This window comes from Benincasa hispida, chromosome 11 (assembly GCF_009727055.1).
Source record: "Benincasa hispida cultivar B227 chromosome 11, ASM972705v1, whole genome shotgun sequence".
In the NCBI taxonomy this organism is placed as follows: domain Eukaryota; kingdom Viridiplantae; phylum Streptophyta; class Magnoliopsida; order Cucurbitales; family Cucurbitaceae; genus Benincasa; species Benincasa hispida.
In genome coordinates, this window is record NC_052359.1 from 5,555,865 (window position 1) to 5,577,207 (window position 21,343).

Genomic DNA, 21,343 nt, shown 5'->3' on the forward strand with positions numbered 1-21,343 from the left:
AGCGAACATAATATATCTACAATGAGGGGAGTGCAACTACTGGCTTTAGTGGAGTGATCCGGTAGCTAACGAATGGTGGTTAATTAGGTTAAAGAGTTTAGCCAGTTAATCGCGGATCGTTGGAGCCCATGATTTGTAGGTCCATAAGATCCCCTACTAGCTCCAATTGAACTAAATCTTAGAACAGTGTGACGAACGAATTTGAAGTTCAAATTCGATTTTTGGAGCAAAGTGTTAAATAGATATGATATATTTAACCTAATGTTTAATTGTGAATTAAATATACATAGAGAGAAAATATGAGATATTTAAATAAGATTTAAATATCATAATTATGAATAGTGATTCATATAATAATATTAAATTAAATTACTTAATATTAATTTAGTTTTAAATTTGATTATTAGAATTAATTTTGAAATTAAATGGATTTGGTTAAAATTGCATTAAAAGTCAATTTGTTGACTAGGTAAAAAATGCAATGGAAGTCAAATTGTTGACTTTTGATTCTTGAAAGTCAAAAAGTCAAATTTGTTGACTTTGAACTTTGAGAGTCAAACTTTGATCAAGTTAGTGAAAAGATCCAACATTTGTGAGTGGGAAATGCCAACTTTTGCATGGCTAAGTATTGTCTTCATTTGAAGACACTTGTCCCACTAAATCCCACTTTTTGAGTTAGTGGATTTTTTAGTGTCAAATTCCATCAAACTCAACGTTGCATGTTTGAATGTAATGGTCTTTAAAAGGGAGTGTTTAATGCTTTTGAAGAAGACTTGGCCATAGTGGGTTTAGATGAGATTATGTGATAATCTCATCTCTTTTTCTCTCAAAGCTTTAGCTTTTTCCTCTCCAAATTAGTCACTCACCGGATTCCACCATCCCATTCTAAGGACAGAGAATAGTTGGGAAGACTCTCTGGTGGTCTACGAACCGTTCGTGAGGAGATTGGAGTTGATTTGGAGAAGATTCAAAGACTACAAATGTTGTATTCTTTTTCTCCTTTTTCTTATTTTATTGCATGCATGCTTATCTTCATAATTAATCTAATTAGAGTACTTTAGATTCGTTTTTCTTCCATTGCGCATATGTTTGTTCCATCAGCGTCCCTCTCCCACTTACTATGAGCACTTTCCTCATTCACCTTGTTATTGACCCATAAAAACACTTTCTAGAGGGAGGTTGCGCCTAGGGTGACACGAAGTTGAGCATGAATCTCACAGTGTGAACTCATAGGGATGTGAGAGATGAATTTTGATATATCACGTATACCATCATCCTCCCACTAAAGTATTCTAATATTTTTAGGATTTTATTATACTTAAACCCAACTAATGAATTTATCTAAGTCCTTTTATATTTCCTCAATATAACATTTATGTTTTATAATTTGACAATACTTGATTTCATTTATTAAACTCTTTTTAATAAAATCAACCATTTATTGCATGCTTATAAAATATTTTCCCAATTCACCTTCCAGGTCGGTTTCCAGGTGAAGGTGTTCCGTTTTCGTCAACTTAAATACCCCTCCTAGACAAAACCTTCCTTAGACAAAGGTACATTATGGGCAATTATTTTATAAATTTAATCTTTTAATTAAATTTATTTTAATCCTATTAAAAAAAATTAAAGAGATAAACCTATTTATAATTCCATTAGAAATAACATAAGTCTAGGTTGATCACTTTTAAACTATCTAAAATTAATTTGGACCTATGTTTGCATGCGACTTTTGATTATAGATTTTAATCTATCTCACTAAAACTTTAACTCTTTATATTTGAATCTTTATTAAAACCTATAAATTTGCATCTAATGACATCGATTAAATACACAAATATATTTATCTAAGTAATGTCATACTAAATACAAATTCAATTTTCATTTGATAAATATAACACTTATATAAATCATTCATGAAAAACAAGCATTCACATATTGAAGGGCCCTAGATGAGGAGATCTTTGAGCGAAAGTGGATCGTCCCAAATCTCATTTTTACAGAAGTCATAATTTTACAGAGATAGAAAATAATATGCATTTAACAATAAACAATTACAACATTTTTAATAAAGAAATTGCAGAAAAATAAATAGGATTAAAAAAACTCTTACCTTTGAAGAACATTTCTTCAATTGTAAAACCCTCGATCTCCAAATTAGGCACCACCACGAACGCAACCTCGATACTCTCGGCAGAGAATTCATGAGGTGTTGGCTCTGGCTATTTTGGACTTTTTAGGGATGAGATTGAGAGAAAAGAAAAACAGAGGAAGAATGGAGAAAACCTAACAAAAAATATAGAAGGAAAGTGAAGACCAAACTTCCACTCCTGTACGTTGTGCATAGAAAATCATAGGGAGGGAGTTGTATCTCCCTCCCTAAAAATGGTTTATTACTATTAATATTAAAATAAAATTAATAAATTTAATTTAATAATAAACTTTAATATATATATGAAAGAGTAAACTAACGCGCAGGGGAAGAAACTAGAATCAATAAGCACTAAAATTACACTTAATTTGAGTTTAAAACATGCATTGAAACAAAATTTTAGAAGAAGGTTTCTAGAATACAATACCTTTGAAAATTCTATTTAATTTTAGCTTCCCTCCACAAATTAGATCTTCAAATCAACAGAGGACCACCACAGAGACATTCTCTACTATTCTCTAACTCAAATTGAGAGATGGAATCTTTGAATTTGAGCTGGATTTAAGTGTGTTCAAGTGAGGGTTTGAGATGGATTTAAGTGTGTTCAAGAGAGGGTTTGAGCTGGAGAGAATTGAGTTTGCATGCATGAATAATATGAAAAATTGAACGTTTTATATGTTCAATTCATGCAAGCACTTAGCATTAATGCAATTTGACACTTTAAATTGCATTAATATTAATGCTTAGATGTGCAATTTAGTGGATTAACCCAACAAAAGTTGGACTATTCCACTACCTAATTTTTAAAAATAAAAAATCGTTTTCAAAATAATAAATCAAAATTGATTTTCAAAAAACCAATTTTAATTCAATTCTTAATTTCTAATTTTGAAAAATGATTTGTTTAAATAATTAATTAAACAAATTCATTTAATTAATTTAAATAATAATAATTTAATATCAAATATTAAATCAATTAAACACTTTATTGATACATGAATCCTATTCATGTATTTTGATGATTAAACCAAATATTGAAATATTATAATCTCTCCGATTACGTTGAATTTCGATAAATTAAACATATAATTGTATCGAATACAATCAAACAAACCATAAATTGAATTTGAATACTTCGAATTCAAAATCCTAATTTCAAATTTGAAAATTTTCAAATCCGCTAATTCACTAATCCAAGATAATTTTACGAGCTAGTAGAGGGATCTTATGGACCTAAAGATCATGAACTCCAACGATTTGAGATTAATTGGCTAAACTCTTTAGATTGAATTAATCAATATTCGTTAACTACCGAGACACACCACGATAGCTCGATAGTTGCACTCTCCTCACTGTAGATTTATTTCTTTCTATTTTAACCATAATAAGTAAGTTGATCCTCCACAGGTCGTTCGTAATTAAAGTTAGGTCAAAATTACCATTTTACCCATGTGAATACATCTTGCTCCTTAAGCTCCCACTAATCCTCTATTGAACAATTGATTTATAGCTATGAAGCACAAATACTTCATGTGAGGCAAAGAATCAATATCAGATACCGATATTTCCAGATACTTCCTAGATACGTATTTGACACGCGATTTGACATATCTATACTTTCAAATACTTTCTAGATACGTATTTGACACTCAATTTGAGGTATCTATTTTTATGCATACTTTTTTTTTAAAGAAAAAAGACAAGTAACTCATCTAATCTTTCCCAATCTAAAATTAGGCAACCTATTTAAAAAGCTCACTACTCGAGACCACCAAAACTAAAAGAAAAAAAAAAATAACAGACCAAACCCAAGACTAGAATCATCTAATCTTCATCTTCACATTTGAGTCCCCACAAAATCCACCAAAATATAAACCATTTGGATATCTTCAACAATAAGTTCTTCGTTTATCTTCATACTTCTCTCTCTAATATTCTTCTTCTTCTTTGCAATATGAATCACTTTTCTATTGCATTTTATTAACTATTGTACTTCAACAGCTTAGATGTTGCTTTTTTTGTATTGTATTTCAGTGTTTGTATTCTATTTTGTGCTATTGTTATTAATTTGTATGCTAAATTTATCTATATCCTAGATTTTTTTAAAGAAAAAAAGATATCTTCAATGTATCAGTATCCTTGTTTTTTAGAAATATATATATTAAAAAATATATATAAAAAATGGCGCATCTTTAGACGTATCCGTATCTTAGTTTTTTAGAAATTGACAAATCGTCGTATCCCATCGTATCTGTATCGTGTAGCCGTATCTGTGTCTGTGCTTCATAGATTTATAGTCTAACTTATAAACCACATCCCTCTCGATAATGAGAGGGCGAGGCCCCGTTGTTCAAGACTGGGAATCAGCGCTTAAGAGAACAACCTATCTGCTAACCCTAAGTTGGGTAGGAATGAATTCTATCTCGTAGAACTATGTCCCCTACTATCTATCCAGTCTTATCCCCAAAATGGTAGGCTTATTGAGTAGTGTTGTTGGACTACTCTCACCTATGCAAATAAAAGAACAATCCCAAATAAACAGGAGTTCATAGTTAGCTCAAGATTAAGATCGAGTTACCCTAGGTCATTGAATTTGAAATAGTCAGTTTTAATAGTAAATGATCATTATAAAGAAAAGTGACTATTTCGATATCCGATCTTATGCAAACTCATTGCATAGGATTCGTTTATTGGATTTTTATAACAGAATGCAATATCAACAACAATTTATTGAATAAAATACTTAATAATATATTTATTGATAAATAGAATATGTTAACCGTATTTATGAACGGCGAGTTTAGGACATTCCCAACAATCTCCCACTTGGACAAATACTTCAGTGAGATAAATATACAAATATAATGTTTTACTATGTTGATAAAAATAGAGAAAATACAATAAACTAGAGCATCTATATACCCTTTGATATTCTCCCACTTGTCCTAGATTATGATGCTCGTAGTCCTAATCCGACTAGGTGGCCCTTGAACACTTTAGCTGAGAGGGCCTTCGTAAACGGATCAACAAGGTTATCTTCTGAGGCTATCTTCATGACTATCATGTCTCCTCGATGTACAATCTCCCTAATGAGATGGTACTTTCTTTCGATGTGTTTTTTTACGTTTGTGACTTCTTGGTTCCTTGGAATTGGCAACTGCACCGCTATTGTCGCAATACAAGGTAATGGGCAGATGCATTTGGAACCACTTCCAAATCTGACAGGAACTTGCGCAATCACACTACTTCTTTAGCTGTTTCGCATGCAGCTACATATTCTGCTTCCATCGTGGAGTTAGCTATACAACTCTTTTTTATGCTTCTTCACACTATAGCTCTTCCGTTAAGAGTGAAATCTGATCCTGAAGTAGATTTCCTAGAATCTACATTAGTCTAAGAATCAAAATTAGTGTATCCCGTAAGGATCAAATCCTTAGGTTCATACACAAGTATACAGTCCCCCGTTCTCCGAAGATACTTGAGGATGTTCTTGACAGCAGTCCAATGACTGTGTCTAAGGTTAGATTGGAACCTGCTGACGATTCCAACTGCAAAGCATATGTCAGGACGTGTACACAACATAGCATACATCAGGCTCCCAACTGCCAATGCATATGGAATTCTTTTCATTTCCTCAACTTCTTGAGGTGTCTTAGGACACTACTCCTTCAACAAATGAAGTCCATGTCTAAAAGGTAACATACCTTTTTTGGAATTTTGCATATTATATCTTGACACATCTTGTCAATATAAGATGCTTGAGATATTGCTAAGGTTTCGTTCTTGCGATTTCGAAAAATTTGAATCCCAAGAACATATTGGGCATCTCCCAAATCTTTTATTTGGAATTGTGATGCTAATCATCTCTTCACATCAGCAAAGAAACTTGTCTCACTCCCAATGAGCAAGATATCATCAACGTAAAGGACCAAGAAAGTTATGGTTTTGTTGACTATTTTCTTATATACACAAGGTTCGTCAACATTCTGTTCAAAATCATAAGATTTGATTGCAACTTTCTTCAATGGTCATCTTGATGACAGTATTTTCATGTTTCAAACAAAAGATTCATGTCACTATATTTTGAAGTGTAAAATGACCTCGCAATAATAAACAAAAGATTCATGTTTCAAACAAAACAAACAAAAGATTCATCCTAACACAATTTCTTAGGATTTTTCACCAACACGTGTGTTAGGCATCCCTATATTTTGAAGTGACATAAACTACTTTTACGTCATCTCCATAACTCATGCAGTGTTTCTGAAACACTTTTTGAGTGAACCATGTTAATAATATATACAACAGTCTGTATAGCACTGTATAGCATACCCCCCAAAAGAATTGAGGTAACTGAGTATAACTCATCATTGAACGAACCATGTCTAACAAAGTTCGATTTCTCCTTTCTGCAACACCATTTTGTTGTGGTGTTCCAGGTGATGTAAGTTGGGATTGAATTCCATGATCTATTAAATAGTTCTGGAATTGTAAATCATATACTCACCACCTCGATCTGATTGAAGTGTTTTAATTCTTTTTCCTAATAAGTTTTCAACTTCAGTCTTAAATTCTCTAAACTTTTCAAGAGTTTTAGACTTGTGACCCATTAAGTAAATATAACCATATCTTGAATAGCCATCAACAAAATTGACGAAATATTCATATCCTCCTTGAGCTTTGACATTCATCGGACCACAAAGGTCTGAATGTATAAGTTCTAGGGGTTCTTTGCCACGAAGACCTTTTCTAGAAAAAGATCTTTTAGTCATTTTTCCTTCAAGATATGATTCATATGACGGTAAAGAACTATATTCTAACTGATTTATATGACTGTATTTTACCAATCTTTCAATCCTGTTGAGATTTATGTGACCAAGTCTAAGGTGCCAAAGATAGGCTTTAGAAGAAATTTTTCATCTTTTATTTTGAGTTTCAGCCGTTTTACACATCTCTATATTTAAACTGGCTTTTTCTTCAGTTGGTTTTAATACATACAAGTTATTTTCAAGTCTAGCAGAAAAAATATGAACACCTCTTGAAAAAACTAACACTTCATTGATTTCAAAAGATACTTTATACATATTTTCTAATAGACAAGATATGGAGATCAAGTTTCTTTTCACTTTCGGTACATACTTTAACAAAATGAAAGATTCTCCAAAATATAACTTGATGTCTCCCACTGCTTCAACTGAAATGACTTCCCCTATTCCCATTTTGAAAGTCATTTCATTTTCTGAGAGTTGATTCCAAGAACTAGTTTCCTGTAGAAAAGTGCAAATGTGGTTAGCGGCGCTTGAATCTAATCTCCAGGTTAAGTGAGAATTTTCCACTAAGCACGTTCCAATTACAAGTAAATCTGATTTACCTTGACTTGCCTTTTCTGCTCTCTTTTCAGCCTGATATTTCATGCAGTTGCGTTTCCAATGTTCATTTTGTCCTTGTTCATTTGAGTAGGTGCTCAAATCAGCATCATTTGCCACCAAATCATCGTAGAAGCAAGGTACTCTAACCGATAAGTACTTGGCTCCCTTTCTTCACAACTTGGGGGATGGAGGAGAGTTAACTATTCAGATATTCATACCCTTTATTTTTCCTGGAAGACCCTGCATTATATCACCAGATCGTGATTTTTAGCCCATCTTTTCCACAATGAAAACATTTTCCTTTAGGAGCATTGGTTTTATTAGTAGCAGGTTTCTTCTTCCCTTTTCCATTCTTCTTCATTTGGCTACTTTTATCTTTAGAAGAGGAAGGGGCAAACTTCTTTTTGTTTGAAGGCTTCATTCCTGAAAATGATCCCTTCAGAAATTTTCTCTGTGAAATAACTTTTGCTTCACTTTCTTTTAATTTCATCATCGATTGGTAAGTCTGGAGTTCATCCAGTAGAGTAGTCAGATTGTAATAAATCTTATTAATTACAACATTAGTTCGGAAGGTCAAGAAGCTCTTCGTAAGAGACTCCAAGATCATGCTAACTTGACTGGTCTCATCTATGATAGCATTGTGATCTTCTGTAATGTTAAAGTGGACCATCATGTCCAGGACATGCTCTCTAACATTGTTCTCATCTTTCATGCATGAGTTTTAAACATACTTTATAGCCTCATGTTGTACTGAAGATGATGGTTGCCCGAACATCTCTTGCAACGATGCCATAATTTCACGGGTACTAGGAATGGGTTCATGTTTCTTGTTGAGCACATCAGATATGCTCGCCAAAATGTAGGCTCTCGCCTTCTCATTAGCCCGTGCCCATCTATCATAAGCTTCTCGAACACTTCGGTTAGCATTTGAACTAGGAAAAGGAGGACATTCTTCCGTTAAAATAAACCTCAGATCGTCAACCACTAGTATTGTGCTTATATTATATTTCCAATTATAGTAACTTTCTCCATTGAATTTATAAGAAGCAAGAAGTTGTATAATCGAATTCGACATTGCTGAAAAATAAACAAATTCTATGAAACTAATGCATTTAAATCCAATTTTAGCAAAAGTAATAAAGTACCTATATTTCTTTATTTATTTGCAACGATACTTTTGTGAGTTAGAATAGATGCTACCAAGGGGCAGTCAAATACTCCTTCACTGAAGCAAGATAATCTTGACCAAATACTATATCCAAAATAACTCTTATTCCTATAGTTGTTTGGTTACCGTTTTCGGTCAAGAACTTTACTAACATTTAGTAACTCTTGTAAATATGACCCACCATTTTCAGATCTTATAGAACGGTATGAACATGCCCCCCAATTGGAAGACAATGTTCAAGAGGGAACTATAAAATCCTATTCATTTCTGAAGCTTGGGTTGTTCTGAATCCTATGTTACAACCCTCCGAAAGGATCGTCGCGGTTAACGACTAGCTAGTGCCACCTAAAAACGATAGTAGGTGCAATATAGGAATCTCACGGTTCAAACTAACGGAGGAGACCATAGGATATATTGACACATTTCCTTCACCCACTTACTATGAACTACTTCCCCTATTTACCTTGTTGTTGACCCATGCAAACACTTTCCAAATGGAGCAACCGCGGTAAAAGCGACACGAAGTCGAGCATGGATCTCACAGTGTGAACTCTTGGGGATGTGAGAGCTAAAAACAATATATCGTACATATTGTTAATGTCCCACTGAAGTATTCTAAAAGTTCGGATATTCTTTTACTTATGCATATTCTGGCTAATTTAACCAACCTAAGTCTATATGATAAATCCAAGCATAACGTTAATATTTGGATTTTATCCTACGATGTCTAGGTGTTAAACCAATTTTAAACCTCACACCGATCATGCAAGCTTATAAATCCGATTAAGAACGCTCAACATTTCGGTCACAATCTCTAGGTAGTAGATCTTACGTAAACCGTCAACTTAAATACCTTCAACCTTAGACAGGATTATGAACCGATTGAGTTTGTAATCGAATTTTATAAGATAACGACCTATTTTAACTATTAAAACAAATTCTTAACCTAAGTGAGCATGTTATTTATCTTTATTATGGATTTTAATGTCTAAACCAATTTTATAACAATTTATAAAACAATAGACATGCTTTCAAACCATAACATACATCAAAGGCATTCAAAATTAACATAACACTTATATTAATTTTAAGAAATCCTAAACATGCATACTATATATTATAATTAACTTATAACATAATATTATGCATGCAACATGCTTTCGTATGGTGAGATTTTAAATCTAAATGGCATACTATATGCACAAATATGTTTAATTCAAATATAATACACATCATATACATAAAATAATTAAACAACATCAATATGGTTAACCTTTGGCATCCTAAGCAAGCACAATAATTAAATTATTACAAAATAGGTAAAAAACTACTTCAAAACTGTTATGGACCGCACAAATTGACTCGAATCGGACCTAAACCGCCCAAATCGAACCACCAAGCCTTCAAAAGATGCTCAACTGATCCAATGATGGTTGAAAACCGATCGAACCTGTCCTTCCACACAAACCGGCTCTAATACACGCGCAATGCTGGTTCCAAAGTGCGCATTACTGAGCTAGGATGAGCAGCGTTGCAACGCTCTGAAGATAGCGTTGCAACGCTGCCTGGACAGAAGTTGTTCTTCAGTTTTCTGCTACAGAGCTTGCCTTCTTCAATTTTCAATTACAACCTAATTTGGACTCTATTGACTCTAATAAAATTACAGACTCTAAAGCACACATATAAACTCATCAATCAAGAGCCAATTACAAATTAAACTTCATAACTAAAGAGAAAACTCAAACTTAAACTCAAACTAACAATAATTGAGTACTTAAATCATAAACTAACAATAATTGAGTACTTAAATCATACTCTGATACCAACTGAAAGAGTAAACTTACATGCAGTAGAAGAAATCATAATCAATAAGAACTCTAATTACACTTAATTTGAGTTAAAAACATGCATTGAAACAAAATTTCTGAAGAGAGTTTCTAAAATACAATACCTTTGAAGATTATCTTCAATTTTATTTTCCTCTACGAATTAGATCTTCAAATCAACAGAGGACCACCATAGAGATCTTCTCTACTACTCTCTAACTCAGATTGAGAGGTGGAATATTTGAATTTGGGTTAGATTCGAGTGTGCTCAAGAGAGGATTTAAGTTGGAGAGAATTTTCAGAATTTTTCAGAGAATTGAATTTGTATACACTAATAATCTGAAAACTTGAACATTTTATATGTTCAATTCATGCAAGCACTTAGCATTAATGCAATTTAACACTTCAAATTGCATTAATATTAATGCTTAGGTGTTTAGTTTAGTGGATTAATCCAATTTCTACTTTTTAAAAATAAAAAATTATTTTCAAAATAATAAATCAAAATTGATTTTCAATTTTTTTTTTTAATTCAATTCTTAATTTCTAATTTAGAAAAATGATTTATTTAAATAATTAATTAAATAATATTTAATTAATTAAAAAAATAATAATTTAATATCAAATACTAAATCAATTAAACACCTAATTGATACATGAATCATATTCATGTATTTTGATGATTAAACCAAATATTGAAATATTATAATCTCTTTCTGATTACGTTAAGTCTCGATTAATTAAACATATAACTAAATCGAATACAATCAAACAAATCCTATATTGAATTTGAATACTTCAAATTCAAAATTCTTATTTCGAATTTGAAAATTTTCAAATCTGCTAATTCTAATCTAAGATAATTTTACGAGCTAGTAGAGGGACCTTATGGACCTACAGATCATGAGCTCCATCGATTTGAGATTAATTGGCTAAACTCTTCAGATCGAATTAATCAATATTTGTTAACTACCGAGACATACTACTATAGTTCGATAGTTGCACTTTCCTCAGGCGTTCTCCCACTGATACTCCATTGAACAATTGGTTTATTAGTCCAACTTATAAACCATATCCCTCTCGATCATGAGAGGGTAGGGCTCCACTGTTCAAGACTGGGAATCATTGCTTAAGAGAACAATCTATCTACTAACCCTAAGTCGGGTAGGAGTGAATTTCATCTTGCAGAAGTCCCCAGTAATCTATCCAGTCTTATCCCCAAAATAGGAGGCTTATTGAGTAGTGTTGTTGGACTACTCTCACCTATGCAGATCAAAGGATAATCCCGAATAAACAATAGTTGATAGTTAGCTTAAGATTAAGATCGAGTTACCCTAAGTCATTGAATTTGAAATAGTCAGTTTTAATAGTAAACGGTCGTTATAAAGAAAAGTGACTATTTCGAGGTCCGATCTTATGCAAACTCATTACATAGGATGCCTCCACTCACATGTCTCCACATGAATGATCTTGGGATCACATCATTTGTATCAATATATAAAATTGGCCGCATCCAATAGTGTCACTAGCATGAGGTACCCAATCTCGTCCATATACTTATAGACTATTTTGGCTATATACTAAAACTTGATCATCTTTTATGTCACCACATAAAGTTAAAGTATTCATATTATAGTCATAGATTCATTTATGGATTTTTATAACAGAATGCAATGTCAACAATAATTTATTGAATAAAATACTCAATAATACATTTATTGATAAATAGAATATGTTAACAATATTTACGAACTGCAAGTTTCGAACATTCCCTTTATATTTGTTAATAATACATATTTTATTACATAATTTTAAATGAATTTTATATTTATTAATAATACATATTTTATTACAAAAATGAAATGTTTGTACATTACAATTACAAACTATAGGATTCTACGAAATTTAGAACATCAACCAACACATATATCATTCCACTATTTATTATAACAATTTTAATATATAGTATGATGTATGGACATGCTTAGGTTAATCATACATCACTAACATAACACTTATATCATGACGCATGAGCATACTAATTTAAATCATGCATCTATAAAATATAAACCTTTTATATTTGTTTAAGAAGCATGTATCTGTTTATCCTAAGGTTGACAATTTTGAATCTATGTGACATATAATATGCAATATGAATTCAAATATTCATTTAAACACCCATCTAGTGCATAATTAAATTAAATTAAATAACAAAAATTGGGGCACCTTAATGCAAAATTAATTGATTAAATTAATATAACTTTTATATTAATTTAATTAATTAATAATAAATTAAATAATACAAAGGTAATTAGACCAAAAAGCAGCTGCAGCCGAAGGTCCTCGCACGCGTCGCCTGCACTCCGTCAAACCTCAGAGCATTGCAACGTTGAGGGCAGTGTTGCAACACTGTGATTGCTTCACAATGCGTATGCCTTTGAGCGTTGCAACACTGCGATAGTAACGTCGCGACGCTAAGGGACAAAATACTCCTGTTCTGCACATTTTTGGCTCCAAACTTGCCTCAAACATCTCCATTTCTTCTCCATCGCCTCAGCAACTGTTGCTCTTTCGATCGACATGGACTTCCAGACTCGAAGCAAGAATTAAATTTTCCAAAAAAAAAAAAAAAAAAAGGCCCTTATAACTTAATCAAATTAGAAGTATTCTAATGCCAAAATCGAAAATATCCAATTTTGCAAACCGACATTCAAACATTTCAAATGTTGAATATTAAACCCACCTCTAAATTGATTTTGTTTCAAAAAATATGAAGAACGTTGGTGCAAGAAATTGGCTTTGATACCAATGAAGGGATTGAATCCTACTGTTTTGTGTGAGAACGCTTTGCATCCCGCAATTCGTTTTTTATATAAACACATTCATTTTACCAAAACAGAATATAAACATGTAATTTAGCTTGCTTTGGGAAAATATTAGAATCATTCTTACCCTTGTAGATTCCCAAGCTTTACGAATAATCCTCTTGAAGTTCCAACGAACGGCTCCTCCAACGATCTTGATCATGAACGATTTCTTGAACAATCTCAAACACTACCACGAGAGTAACCTCGTCATTCTCTAGGATTCTAATAGAGAGATAGGTGGTATCCAACTATTGGGAGAGACAGAGGAGAAAAGGATTTTAGTGAGTAGAAAGGATTCTCTTTGTGACTCAGGGAAAATTTTGCATTATAACACTTGTGTATTGTGTATTTTCCACAATTAATTAATGAAATCACACTTATTTAATTTAATTTACACATTAATTAAATAACTGTTTATACATTAAATTTAATTTAATGTGTGTGTGTGTATATATATATATATATATATATATGATTATCATAAATATCCTATGTATATGTGCAATACCTCTCTATTAATTAATTTATTGTGAATTTAATTTACTTGAATTAATTAATTGAAACTTATTCAAATATTATTTTCCAATTTATTTTGAATTATAGATCATATCCATAATCAATTATATATTAATCACATTAATATATAGTTTCCTCAAATTGCTTTGAACAATTCAAACCATCCTTTTAAATATCCTCTAATGAGCTAACAAGGGGACCTAGTGGATCTGTAGATCAGAAACTCCAACGATATGAGATTAATTGGTTAAACACATTAACCAAGTTAATCAATATTCATTAATTGTGGGTACACTTCACTAAAGACCCATAGTTGCACTCTTCTCACTACAAATATATTTTTGTATTCATTGATATAGACCAATAACAACAAGTTAGTCCTTCACAAGTGTTCGTAACTCCAACTGGGCCAAATTACTATTTTACCCTTGGGTTACCTCTAATTCCTTAAGCACCAGTGCTTCTCTCATGAACAACCTGTTTATGGTCCAACCAATAAACAGAAACTCCTCTCGAGCCAATGAGAGGGTAGGCATATTTGATCGGTGAACTGGCCACCCTCATCCATACAAATCAAAGGACAATCCCTTGTGAACAGAAATTTATAATATACTCAGAATTAAGTCTAAGTTGCCTAAGTCATCCTACTAAAATAGGAACCTAACTAGTTAATGGTGTTACATCTAGTGGTTACTATTTCGTGGTCCAGTCTTATGCAAACTCATTGTGCTAATAGAAGAAGAATAATAACTAAATTTTTCCAAGTTGTTTATTATTAACCCACTGTATTTACTTTAAAACATGCTATCAGAAGAAGAATAATAACTAAATTTAAAATAAATTGATTTTTAGTTTGATATTTTTGCTGATACCATATTCAAAGTTAATAGGTTTCTATTGATGTTTTTATTTATATCCTTTTTAAATTTTAACTAACATTTTAAAATTACACACATGAAATCATTCAAACAACATATATTGAAACTTTGAAAATAAGGAAGACATAACAATAAAATGAAAAAGGTCTTAAAATAAAATTTTAAAATTGACAGGCACATGAAAGTATTCAACCAAATTTCTAATTTTTTGGTGTGAGATGACAAGGGTCTTCCTAGAAATAAGTTTAGGTACTTTGATATTTTTCTATACATTTTTTGTCCACTATATAATTTCTTTGAAAATTTTAACCATCAAATATTGACTAAAACCTAATTGGCCAAATTGTTTTATAATATGAAAGTAGTGTTTTGTTTTAATGTACATATATTGCATTTTAAGTTGATATTTATATATTAGTTACTGAGTTGTTGTAGGTAGGTTAAATAAGTCCTGAAACTATCGTTACAGACCAACTCTAAATTATGTCTAACTTGTAGACTACTATAATAAATTTTAGACAATCCTAAAAATTGTAGACTATAATATCAAATTTTATGCAAATCCAAATATGTCACGTATTATAATACTAATGTCGACTTTTGTCACTATTATGTAGAGACATTTATAATGTGTCAACTAGAATATCTAGTTGCATACTTTAGTTTTTTTATAGGTAGTAAAGGGTTATATGAGGGGACCTTATATCATAACCTCTGCGTCCTAACTCCCCAAAAAAATCATTCACTTCAACGTTCATTATTGGTTTTGACTACCTTTATTCTGAAAATATATATAGATGGGAAAACACAAATTCTATGTCGTTTTCATTGGTCGTATCCTAGAGATCTACCTATATTGGCACGAATGTCATGGACAAGTCAGTGGGTACAAGGGGCATTATACAAGTCATATGAAACATTCGATGAAGCGGAGCATGCATATAGGTCTTACAGTACACACACATTGGACAAGTTAGTAACCAGGGCGTAGGACAATGTAGTACAATTATTGCAACTGTAATATGCTTTATTTTTGGGATGATCGTAATGTATACATGACTCGAGATAGTCGAATATGAGTGATATACTAGGTTATCACGACTTGTTATTTTGTAACTAAACCCAAATTCACTTATTTTAAGCGTAATTCATTCTTTCAGGAACTACAACTTCCCTCATTACCCTAGTAAGATGGAGACTATTCAGAAGCTGTTTAAAATCATAACAAGTATTACTGAGTCTCAAAGACAATTATTCTTCACTTTGGCAACACTACTTAACAATAATAGAAGGATAAAACAACAACTAACAAACATTAGACATTACATTCGACAATTGACGTTCTTCTGCCTCATTTACGAGAGTGATTTATTGTGTCGTGAGAGTACTCGGATGGATAGAAGGACGTTTATGATTTTATGCAACACGATTAACACAACGGGATGTATGGAGCCAGGTAGATGTGTTGGTATTGAAGAGATGGTAGCAATGTTCCTATATATTCTTGCTCATGATGTAAAGAATAGAGTAGTGCACACACATTTTTTTAGATTTGGCGAGACAGTTTCGAGATATTTCGATGTAGTTCTTAGATCAGTAATACAGCTACACACAGTGTTGTTGAAAACCCCCAAACCAGTTACAAGTGCATGTACACATGGATGATGGAAATGGTTTAAGGTAGAAAAAGATCCAGTAACGTTCTATTAATGCATCCGAAATAAATTGTGTTGACATCTTTTCGAATTATTGTGATTGAACAATTTCAATAGAATTGCCTAGGTGCATTGGACGACACGTACCTGAAAGGGAATGTCAGTGCCGTAGATCGACCACGATATAGGATGAGGAAGGGGGAAATCACCACAAATATTCTTGCGATATGTGACCAAAATGGAGAATTCATCTTCGTTATGCCAGACTAGGAGGGCTTGATCGCCGACTCTAGGGTCTTGAGGGATGCAGTTGTGAGACCGCATGGATTGAGGGTTCCAAAGGGTATAAAAATCATTCACATACATAAGCAATCTTTAGTTTCTCCATTAATAGACATATATTACAATCCCAAAAATGGTCTAGGGTACTACTGCTTGTGCGATGCTGGCTACCCAAATGCTGAAGGATTTTTGGCTCCATATGAGGAACACTACCATCTCTTAGACTAGTGTGGCATGGGCAACACATCGACAATACCGAGAGAATTTTTCAACATGAAGCATTCGTCGACAAGAAATTTTATTGAGCGAGCATTCGAATATTTGAAGGGTCGATGGGCAATTCTTAGGGGCAAATCCTTCTACCCGTTACAGGTCCAATGTCGAACAATAACTGCGTGTTGCCTGATTCACAACTTAATCACAAGCGAGATAAGGATTGGTGCTTCACTTGATGATTCGCTGGACGAGATTCTGCTTCTATTGTTATAGAGGGAAAGAATATTGAATTTATTGAGACCTCGGACGAATGGACCAAATTTAGAGATGATTTGGCTGTCGAAATATCTTTTCAATGGCAAAGATCATGATTAAGTTTTCTAAAGAAAGACATATTTGAACATCTTATCTATTTGTTGAACAATATTCCCGTGCTTCATTTATGTCGTGAACATTTTTAATTCAACTATTTCAATTCATGGTTTTAGTGTTCGAGGGTCACCTAGTAGGACTAAGTCTACGAGTTTTGTATCACTAGGGCAAGTGGGAGAATTGATGGGTATTGTGATGCCTTAATTTATTGTATTTGTACATTTTATTCTCTCCATGTAAACTCAACATTGTATATATTTGTATATATTAATCCACTGGAGTTTTAGTCCAAGTGGGAGTATTGTTGGGTTTTATGTCCTAAAACTCGCAGTTTGTAAAATGATAAACATTTTCTATTATCAATATACTTGTTATTGATCTCATAAATTGTATGAAAGTCTAAATCCAATAAACTAAGACCCATGACTATTGTATGAGTACTTGAACTTTATGTGGAGACATAAGAGTGGATCAGGTTCGAGTAAATAATCAAAATGATCTATGGTACATGAATGAGGTTAAGTACCTTATTCTGGTAACACCATTGGATGCGGCCAACTCTGTAGTTGTTACAAAGAGTTGTAAAGTGCTACATACGATGTGATCCTAATTCGTACATGTTATGACACGAGGAGTTGAGGCGTCCTATGCAATGAGTTTGCATAAGATCCGGACCAAGAAATAAGTCACTCTTACTTTATAATGCTGTTTACGGTTTAAAACTGACTATTTCACCTAGATGATCTAGGTAACTCGATCTTAATCCTAAGCTAGTTATGAACTCCTGTTTATTCGGGATTGCTCTTAGATTTGCATAGTTGAGGGTTGGCTCAACAGCGCCGGCTCAATAAGACCCCCATTTCAGGGGTAAGACCGGATAGATAGCTGGGGACATAGGGTGTAAGACAGAGTTCACGCCTACCCGATTTAGGGATAGGAGAAAGGTTGTTCTCTCAAGTACTGAATCCAGGTATTGAACAATGAGCCCACCCTCTCACTGGGCTGAGAGAGTTTGGTTTAGTGATTGGATCACAAACCAGTTATTCATTCGAGGATCAGTATGGACTTGAGGAATAAGACGTAATCTCGGGGGTAAAACAAATATTTGACCCAGCCGTTATTACGAACAACCTGTGAAGGGTCGACTTGCTGATTATGGTTAAATCATATGGACATAATATATCTATAGTGAGGGGAGTGCAACTATGGGCTTTAGTGGAGTGACCCATTAGTTAACGAATGGAGATTAATCTGGTCTAATGAGTTTAGCCAATTAATCTCGGATCGTTGGAGTCCATGATCTGTAGGTCCACGAAGTCCCCCTACTAGCTCGTAACGGATTAGCTCTAGAATAGCGTGATAAGTTAATTTGAAACGTTCAAATTAGAATTAAGGGAATTAGTAATTATATGAGATATAATTATATGTTTAATTTTAGAATTAAACGGAATAGGAAAATTTATATATTTAAATATGATTTAAATATATAAAGATGGATATGTGTTAAAATTAATTTAATATTTGATATTAAACTAATTAAGTTTTATTTAATAATTAATTTATGAAATTAATTAATTTTTCATTTTTAAAATCAAAATAGATTTATTAAATCAAATTTTTATTTTTAGATAAAATTGAAAAAGAAAACAAAAACACATTTAAATGGAAAAATGAGTTTTTCCATTATCTATCACTTAATTAGCTCACTCATGAAGCAACTATTTTGCCTTGTCTTCTCCAAGCATGAGCTGCAACTCATGCATCTCTTCTCTTTGCATGTTGATCTGCAATATAGTGAGAAGATTGGAGTGAAAATCGGGCATGCAATCTACAGAATTTTGAGAGAAAATTCAGTTTGAAGAAATGTTCTTCAACAAAGGTTGCTTGCAGTGAGCTATTCTCCTTCATCCTTTGATTTAAGCTTGTTTTGAGTCCCACAACTCAATCTAGAGCACCAAAAGAATAGTGGGGAAGATCTTGAGATGGTCTACAACAAGATATGGAGAAGATTGCAGCTGGAGATGGAGCTTTGAAGAAGTTCTTCAAGAGGTATGTCTTGAAACCCATTTTTTCTGCAGAAGCATGCTTTATATTATGCCAAAATTAGTGAATTTGAATGCTTAGACGATCCTTGTTCTTTCGTTGCGATTAATACAATCCTACAGTTAGTTATTATATTTATTTATAATTAAAACAATTATATAATAATTGTTGGTAGTTTCTCCTTAACCATGCGTGAAAGTGGGAGGTTATATTTAGTTTTCATAACTGAAGGATAAAATGAAAAATGTTTTCATTTTGTAGCGTATCGCTTCATTAAGTACACTCCTAATCGTTTAGCTCACGAGAGACTACACGACAGTCTTTAATTGTTTGTCTAAACGATTGTGTACATGTGCCATTCTCTAAACGATCGTGTAGCTTTTTGCTAAACGATCGCATGGAAAGCGAGATTCTCTAAACGATCGTGTAAATGATCACGCTTGTTTTCCTAAACATTTGTGCACTTGCTGAGTTTTACTAAACGATCAAGTACCACAGTCTATATGATAGACAAATCACTTTCCCACTTGCTTAGTCGTATAGTGCGATCTAGTTTCCTCTAAACCGCTACCAAATTCATAACAGAGCTCACACCTCCTGGATTTTCACTCCGAGAATACCAAGGTTACTAATGGTGGTGTTCGAGAGGTTGCTTGTTTGTGGAGAAGTTTGTTCGTGATTGACCAGACAATTGAGTAGACGATCGTAGCGATAGCGAGAGGTGCTGGTCCAAGTCTTCACAAGAGTGAGAGATCTGTGGAAGAAGAGTTCTTCAAAGGTAAGTCTTTCACTCCTTTTGTATTTAATTACTAAAGCATGTTGTAAGTTTGTTAAAGATGCACAACTAATTTGTATGTTTGTGAATGTTTGTAATTCTGTTACAATGAATTTGAATCGATTGTGCTTCCGCTCATGGATTCTCTGTGTAACACTCCGTACATTTTTTTAGTAATAATGTAATTTCAATAACTTTATTATTTGAAATTTTAGTAATTGTTATTAGTTGGAGGGCATTTTTGAATTTTTTGACTTATAGTATAAGTGCAAGAATTTAATGTTGGCGTGAAATTATTCAATTTGAAATTCAAATTGAAAATTAATGGCATGAATTAATTTTATTTTGAAACGGAAAGGAATTTAATAGTATAAAACGGAAAGGAATTAAATGTAATTATATTTACTTCCTCTTTTGTTTTATTATTATTATTGTTTTTTTTATTTATAAAAATTCAAACCCCACCCCCTTTTCTTCCTCATGTTCGTGAGCCCGTCCAACGCTGCCCGAAGTCGCCGTGTCAGTTTCTTCTTCATGACCTCCGTCCACCACTACTTAAGCATCATTCGCTTTTGCCGTCACTGGATATATCGATTTGGGTAAGATTTCTGCCTTTTGGGTTTGTTTTTGGTTGATTGTTGAATACTCATTTACTTTTGGCATCAATTGGTTGATACCCATTGTGTTTCAACTTTGGATTCAAGTTTGTGAAGGTATTGAGGTGTTGTTCAATGAAGTTGGAGTTTGTTTTAGCGAGTTTTGGTAAGTTTTATGCTTTGATTACCCTCTTGTGGATTAATTTTAGTAAAGTCATTTGGAAGTGGTTTTTTGACGAAGCTACATATGGATAATTTATTTGAGACATTGGTAGTGAAGTATGTATTTGATTCAAGCTTTAATCATGTAAGCCTAATTTTAAATTATGATTAGGGGGTTGATTCAAGAATTTCATTCAAGATGAAGAAGAGTTTGGTTTGCTAATTATTTGGACTTAAAATTGGAGGTTTGGAAGGTGAATTTGAATTGGACCTTAGGTAAGGTTATCTGAAAATATTTTGTAATATTTGGGTGTTTGGAATTTGGCCTTAACTATTAATTTTAAAGCTTGGCTTATATTTAGGCTTGATTAAGGATTCAAGAATTTCACAAAGATTCAATTGCTTTTTGGTTCGACCTAAAATCAAGGTAAGTAATCTTACTACTGGAACTGCCCACGGACCAGGC

General features: G+C 32.8%; 1 long non-coding RNA gene across 2 annotated transcripts; it reads left to right on the plus strand.

Annotated features, from left to right (window-relative positions):
• The first annotated feature begins 1,505 nt into the window (after positions 1-1,505).
• Positions 1,506-20,882, plus strand: LOC120090231. 2 transcript variants are annotated; one of them, XR_005485459.1, is made up of 4 exons: positions 1,506-1,556; positions 19,097-19,350; positions 19,930-20,718; positions 20,824-20,882. It is a non-coding gene; the product is annotated as an uncharacterized LOC120090231 (long non-coding RNA). The 2 variants fall into 2 exon arrangements; XR_005485458.1 differs by lacking the exon at positions 1,506-1,556 and having other exon boundaries at positions 18,952-19,350.
• The last annotated feature ends 461 nt before the right edge of the window (positions 20,883-21,343 follow it).